The sequence below is a fragment of the Orcinus orca genome, chromosome 1 (genome assembly GCF_937001465.1).
Source record: "Orcinus orca chromosome 1, mOrcOrc1.1, whole genome shotgun sequence".
NCBI classification, from domain to species: domain Eukaryota; kingdom Metazoa; phylum Chordata; class Mammalia; order Artiodactyla; family Delphinidae; genus Orcinus; species Orcinus orca.
Genome location: NC_064559.1, coordinates 39,057,264 through 39,064,434, shown reverse-complemented (window position 1 = coordinate 39,064,434; position 7,171 = coordinate 39,057,264). Strand labels below are relative to the sequence as shown.

At 37.4% G+C, this 7,171-nt stretch overlaps 1 long non-coding RNA gene across 1 annotated transcript; it reads right to left on the bottom strand.

Annotated features, from left to right (window-relative positions):
* Positions 1 to 322: 322 nt before the first annotated feature.
* Positions 323 to 6,556, bottom strand: LOC117203459 (uncharacterized). Its single transcript, XR_004486235.2, has 2 exons — positions 6,396 to 6,556; positions 323 to 1,873 (listed from the first exon to the last, which is right to left on the bottom strand). It is a non-coding gene; the product is annotated as an uncharacterized LOC117203459 (long non-coding RNA).
* Between the last annotated feature and the right edge of the window lie 615 nt (positions 6,557 to 7,171).

Below are 7,171 nucleotides of genomic sequence, written 5' to 3'. Positions count from 1 at the left end.
CTACCATAAAAAACTAGCTGAAAGAGAAGATATTTCTGGTGGGGATATTATTAGTGACTTTTTTTTCTTCTTTACATTTTCTTGTAATAATGGAAAATATTTACAATGAGAACGCTTTACTTTAATAATCAGGAAAGAAAATCTATAAAGCTATTTCTATTACAGAAGAAAGATACTGATAAACTAGCTTATAATAGAGTGCTGATGAACAGTATTGGCCTAGAGAAACTTTATCAAATATCTACTGTTGGAGAAGAAAAAAATTCCTCCACTCTTCAAGGTTCATTTGCCTGGTCTAATAATTAAATTGAGATAAGACAGATTAACAGGAGAAAAACAAATTTAATTATGTGTGTACGGGAGCCCCATAAGAATATGAGACCCACAGGAAGTCAGGCAATTAAGACTTATATGCCATCCTGAGCTGAGGAGAAAAGGGTAGGGGTCTAGGGCTTCAAACGGAAGGAAGACAATTTACAGGAAGATGGGAAAAGCAAATGTTTGGTAAACAAATGTTTGCCATGCCACACAGAGACAATGGGACACAGAGAGGAATTTGGCCCACAGGCCCTGCCTAGCTTCTCCCCACCCAATTTACCACACCTAGCCCATATTCTTTGTAGCTATCTTTGGTGATAGCTCTCTTCCTGGACCAGGCCCCGAATCTAAATTCTTTTGGGCAGTTAAGGGGAAAGGTGAAAAGCTCTTCCTGAGTCATTTGGGCCTTGACTGTCTTCAGCTCAAATAAATCCACATGGCAAAGTGGCACATTTTGGGGAGGCTCATTCTGAAATCCTCCTGTCCTGCCTTTAAATTTATTCAAGAAATTTTATAGTCCAGAAGTTGAGTTGGTAGATTGCTCCATCTATTGAACCAGTCTCTTAGTCTGAAAATAGATCAGTTTAGTTAAACAGTTGTGTCTCATTTTAGGAGGCAGTGAGGCAGGTGGGCTCCAAAAGTGAGGCCTATGGTGCAAGCAATCAGGTACTTTATAAGAGGCATTTCTATGGAAACAAAAGAAAACAATGGTTAATGATTGGAGCTGACTATAATCTTAGTGTCTGCGTTCTGAAGGCGGTCAGTTGGGAAGATTGCTCAATGTCCAGCTCATGACACTTTCAGATGGAGTGAGGGCAGGCAATGTCAATCTGATATATTTACTGGATTGCAGTTTGAATGTCTCTGGTGATTTTTCTGAGTAGCCACACAGTAACAGGCACAAAGATTGCCCCTACATGAGCTACTATGGTGATTTCTCTAAAGTTGATATCAAGTTGTCCAGGCTTATTTTTCCAATGGGCTTTATTGGTTCCATAAAGTCAACCTTAGTTCCTTAAAGCTGTCTGGTCATATATGAGTCTATATACATTTCTCTCAAATATGACATTTCATTCAAGGCCTTGGTGATGTAACCAACGTTTCTAATTGTGTCCTGTTACAAGGAGAACAGATTCTTAGGGAACTTAGGCAAATAACTGCTGTGAAAATAAGAATACTCACTGAGAGTTTCTGAATCCTGGAGGGATCAGGCAGGGAATAAAAGTAATTTTTCATCTTTGTTCACAAAGATAGATTTTACCAAATTACTCTAAGGAAAGAGAAGAATGTTTGCTTAAATCTGGAAAAACAAAACTTAAAAGGACCAGCGATGTTTCAAACAAAAAGTCATAAAAAATTATAATCATCCTCATCAGTTCATTCAGTCCCATGAAATTAATATTTGTTATACTTGAATCCAGTTTTTCCATTAATTTTGAAATTTCTTACCCAGTTCAGTTTGACAATCTTAAAATTGTCAGAAATCTATATTCTAGAATACTTTAAAAGTCCTTTCCATGAATCTCTCTAAAGATGAAGTTTTTCAGGAACACTTCTGCAAAAACATCAGAGTAAAACAATGACAGAGTGAATGACAAAAGACTTAAAAATACCCACTTTTAAAGATCTGATGAGAGTTTATTATAATGTAATTGACAAGGAAATTTACTTATTTTTGTAACGTGCAACATTTTAAGATAATGACTATAGTTATGACTGATTAACATTATACCAGGACATATCAGAATTTTAGGAATTTCATACAATTTCTAGAACACTCATATTTTTTAAAATTTAATTTTATTTATTTATTTTTATACAGCAGGTTCTTATTTGTTATCTGTTTTATACATATTAGTGTATATATGTCAATCCCAATCTCCCAGTTCATCCCACCACCACTACCCCCCTCCTCCACTTTCCCCCCTTGGTGTCCATATGTTTGTTCTCTACAACTGTGTCTCTATTTCTGCCTTGCAAACCAGTAGAACACTCATATTAATAGTATATATCTATACAAATACAATCTAACACTTGTCTTCACTTATTTGATAGTGCTTCTTGTAACTTATCAAATAAACCTAATTATTTTAACATCTCTCTTTTTATAAGGAGAGAGAAGAAATCTTTTGAGATGTTACAGAGGCCCTCTGGAAAATCCCAAAGTTACTTCTGGGTCAAAAAGACATCATTTAAAATTTGATTTGGGGAAGTTTGTCAAAAATATCAAAAGGTTTGGACGCTTGACTAAATAGAATCACAGATCATTATGAAACAATATTTAATTATCCATTCAACCAAAATGACAAGAAGATTTCAAAGGCAAATGTAGAAGCTTACATAGTTCTGAGCAAAACTTAGCTCTTTTAATACTTCATTTAGTTAAGTAATCAAAAGACCTGAAGATAAAGACAACATGAAGCACAGGAAATTATTCTGATAAAACATAGAATTTCTGCTTTTAGGCATATTATTGAAAAAGGTAAAGAAAAACCTTTTACAATCTCTTATTAGGAGCAGACCAATAGTCCAACAAAACGTTTTTCTTTGGCAGATGAAAGAAAATTAAGGTTCAGTTTTATATAAGTACACTATTGACATTAAAACTTATTTAAAAAACCCCTATAATAACAATTCAATTGTAGCCAGCTTGATTATACAAGGTAAAATTCTCTCTGTCTTTTTTTCTCTCTCTCTTCCCTACCTTCTATACCATTTAGTTTGTCCTTCATTCTTATCTTTCCCATTCTAAAATAACCAGTTTTACTTTAGGACAAATTTGCTTTCTTTTTCCTTAACACAAATGCACCTCCACACCTCTTACATTTTCTTAGCCCAATCCACATCCTATTTTCTTTGTATTTCCCTTATTTCTAGTAGTTTTAATTACACATATTAGAATTTTTAAATTAAAAAAAAACCCCTTAATTTCTAGTGAAAATAAAAAAGTAAACAATTGTGAACTATCTTTTATATTAGCATTCTGTGGCTTGGCAAATTTATAAATACTTTTTGTAATTTCTAGAAACACATGCTTAGATCTCACAGTAAATTTTTTGGTGTGGCACAAAACATGCTTACTAAGAGACCCAAATATCTTTTGTTCCTTTGTAATAAGGGGTTAAAAGTATTGCATAGGTAAACTTAGACTTATTTAGCAATTAATGTTTTAGCGTTTTACCTTATTTGGAAATGATCTAGCCATTTAATGAATTCCCATCAGTTAATTTAACTTAGCAAAATTCTAAGGGTGGAAGTTACCAAAGAGATTTGGGAAGCTATTTTAAAACAGACATACCATAAAACAATTATTATTGAAAAGTTACCTAAAAACTCTTATGCCACTTACATCTATTACACAGTTCATTTGTTTTTAACAATCATATTTAGATTATGCCTGAAGATTTCATAAGACTTTAAAGCAGCTAGCCATCACCTTAAATTATTTTTCTTGCTGACATATTTTGTAACAGAGATGAGCTTATTTGACTTTCAGTAAACCTAGGTAAAATAAAACTATTATACCTGATGCTGATAACTCTAAAGACATGTCTGTGCTAATTAAACCAACAAACTTAAACTAGATTTTATTTACCCAAAATTATCCTAGGTCATGCAAACTTGAAAAACATTTGGGCTAGTTTCTATTACATTTCTGAGATTTAAAAATAATTTATAAGTGCTTATTTTAAGCCAATGAAATAGAGTTCTTTTACAAATGAATTTGGCAATACCATCCAGAGGTAGAAAAATATATCTGTAATGCACATACATAGACATACATAAACATGAAGACAGACATAGAGACCGTATAGTTTGTTTTTTTTTTTTTTTTTTTTTTTTTTTGCCATACGCGGGCCTCTCACTGTTGTGGCCTCTCCCATTGTGGAGCACAGGCTCCGGACACACAGGCTCAGCGGCCATGGCTCACGGGTCCAGGCGCTTCGCGGCATGTGGGATCTTCCCGGACCGGGGCACGAACCCGTGTCCCCTGCATCGGCAGGCGGACTCTCAACCACTGTGCCACCAGGGAAGCCCGAGACCGTATAGTTTTTGATTTAAAATTGTAGCCATGGGATGGGTATGACTGTGCAAAACTCACTAGTTTGTAGAATAGTGAATTGGAATAAGTTAAGTGTACCTGACTAGATTTTGGGCAAGAGAGCTTTTATAGCAGTTTGTTTAAAAAGGCTCTTCCCTTCCTTTGTCCCTTTTTTCAATCTTAGGAACTAGGAATGGTCTAGATAAGAGTTAATATTTACATCTCAAAGGCACAGGAAATGAATGCAAGTTCCTACAAGAAAGACTGGTTTCCTAAGACCAATATTTACAAGCCTTTTGAGGTAAACAGGGGAGGTTCTGGGATTGGTGAAAAGGAATAGGCCTTTAGAGCTGCATTTCTACTTTTGCAAAGATTTGTAAGATAAACACAGTTGCTTTTCATTCTTCAAAGAACGAGGTTACAGCCTAAATGAAGGAGCTGACCTGCCCATCCAACTATACTACCTTCAATTTACTTCTGTATATCAAAGAGAAGATTTCCAACTAAGATGGAAACCAAAAGATTTATGTCTTTGAAAAGTCCATATAAAGCATTTTTAAAAAGCCTTCCTTTTGAGTACACAGTTCAACCTTGGACCAATTCACCTTAGGGGGAACGCCTCTAGATTGCTTCTATCAGCCCCTGAACATCAGCCTTCAGCTGATCATTTGTGGGAGGGCCTAGGAGGAATTCTGGTCACCTATTTCCCCTGTGTGTGTATTTTTCTTCCCCAGGGGGTCATCTGAATTGTCTATAATTACGGTATAATCACAGAAGGGAAGAATACCTCTTAGCAGTTAATCTAGGTTCTGAAACTGAATAGGCCCCCATAAGGCTCCTGGGCATGGAAGACTTTCTGTGTCCCCCTTTCCTTGTTTTCAGGAAACAGACTCCAGCTTCCATGGCCTTCCCTGAGTTTCAAAGGAAAGATTTGAACAGTTGCTAATCAGGGATGGGAGAGGCTGCAGAGATAAGGGAGGAGTAACCAAGAAACTGTAGTGCAGCTTTGGGGCAGGGTCCTGGTTCTGCCTTAAGAGACACACATCACAATATCTTTGAGCTCTTTATAGAACTAAAACCCCAACAAATGGAAGATGTCAGCATTCTTTATTCCAGAGAAGACCACCTGAGGCCAGATTAAAGGAAACAGAGAAGCTCACCAAGAGATTATCTGAGACCAGATTAAAAGGGTGCAGGACCTGCACATACCCTAATCTTATCAGCAGTCCCACCCTTGAACCATCACTATAAAACTCCTCAACAAATCCTCCTGGGTGGGGACACACGGTTTTCAAGGACTGGAGCCTGCTGTGTCCCTCTTTTCCTGGCAAAGCAATAAAGCTATCTTTTCTACTTCACCCCAAACTCGGTCTCTGAGATTTGACTTGGCACTGCTGCAGAGAGGCCAAGTTTTTGGCCTCAGTCCCTGTGAGTGGGGTTGTGAATGGTCACGAATCTTTTAAATTCCTTTCTAAATTTGATACCTAAGTCAAATGCGTCACTGGGTGGAAGATTGTGTGGTATTTTACAGAACACCTTGTTGTACGGAATTTTCTTGAGGTTTGGTGGGTGACCTAGTGTCAATCTAACCTTCTCCATGACCAACTGATCTTAACATGAGAGTCTTTGAGTTAGGTGGTGAGCACTCTAATAGCTTTTAAGTGCTTGATCCATGCCTGCCAGTTTCACAGATTTGGCTTCCAAGATGTCCCTTAACAAAAGCCTTTACCTCATATGCACACTAACCCACAGCAAAATGTGTCTAAACATACTCCAGTCTGGTGAGAATCATGAACTCAACCAGTCTGTGAGGCTGACTCAAATATCGGACTTATAGGGCTTATGCCTACATTCTACCCTATGGTTTTCCTCCTTATGACAAATGACACAACAGACAGAGACAAAGAAAGACAGTGGTCATCTCTATGAGGGAAAGGATCAACAAGAAGAATAGCAAATCTTTACCAAAGTTGCTATACCTATAATATTTTCTCCTGCTAATTTAAATTTAGAAAAGTAAAAAAAAGACTCTCACCACTCTTGCTTCCATTGGATTTTGCAGCCTGGAAGACTGAATTGGTAAGAATTTTTACTTTCTGCTGGCTTGTTGTCAGAGGTCCCAGTTTTCTCAGCTGTAGCAGCCTCCGACTGAGCAGTGTCCAGCCAGTGAAGGTAATCCTATCTGGGTCACCAACTGTTGGGAAAGAAAATACTTTCCTCTACTCTACTAGGTTCATTTGCCTGGTCTAATAATTAAATTGAGATAAGACATATTAACAGGAGAAAAACAAATTTAATTATGTATATATGGGAGCCCCATAAGAATATGAGACCCATAGGCAGTTAGGCAATTGAGCTAACATGCTGTTCTGAGCTAAGAAGGTGGTAGGGGTCTAGGGCTTCAAAGGGAAGGAAGACAACTTACAGGAAGATGGGAAAAGCAAATATTTGGTAAACAAATGTTTGCCATGCCACACAGAGACAATGGGACACAGGGAGGAATTTGGTCCACAGGCCCCTGCCTAGCTTCCCTCCACCCAATTTACCACACCTAGCCCATATTCTTTGTAGCTATCTTTGGTGATAGCTCTCTTCCTGGACCAGGCCCCCAATCTAAAATCTTTTGGGCAGTTAAGGGGAAAGGTGAAAAGTTCTTCCTGAGTCATTTGGGCCTTGATTGTCTTCAGCTCAGATAAATCCACATGGCAGAGTGGCACATTTCAGGGAGGCTGGTTCTGAATCCTTTCACTACTAAGTACCTGGCACTGACCTAGGTAGTACAGAGATAAACAAAAAAAAAAGTTTTTCATT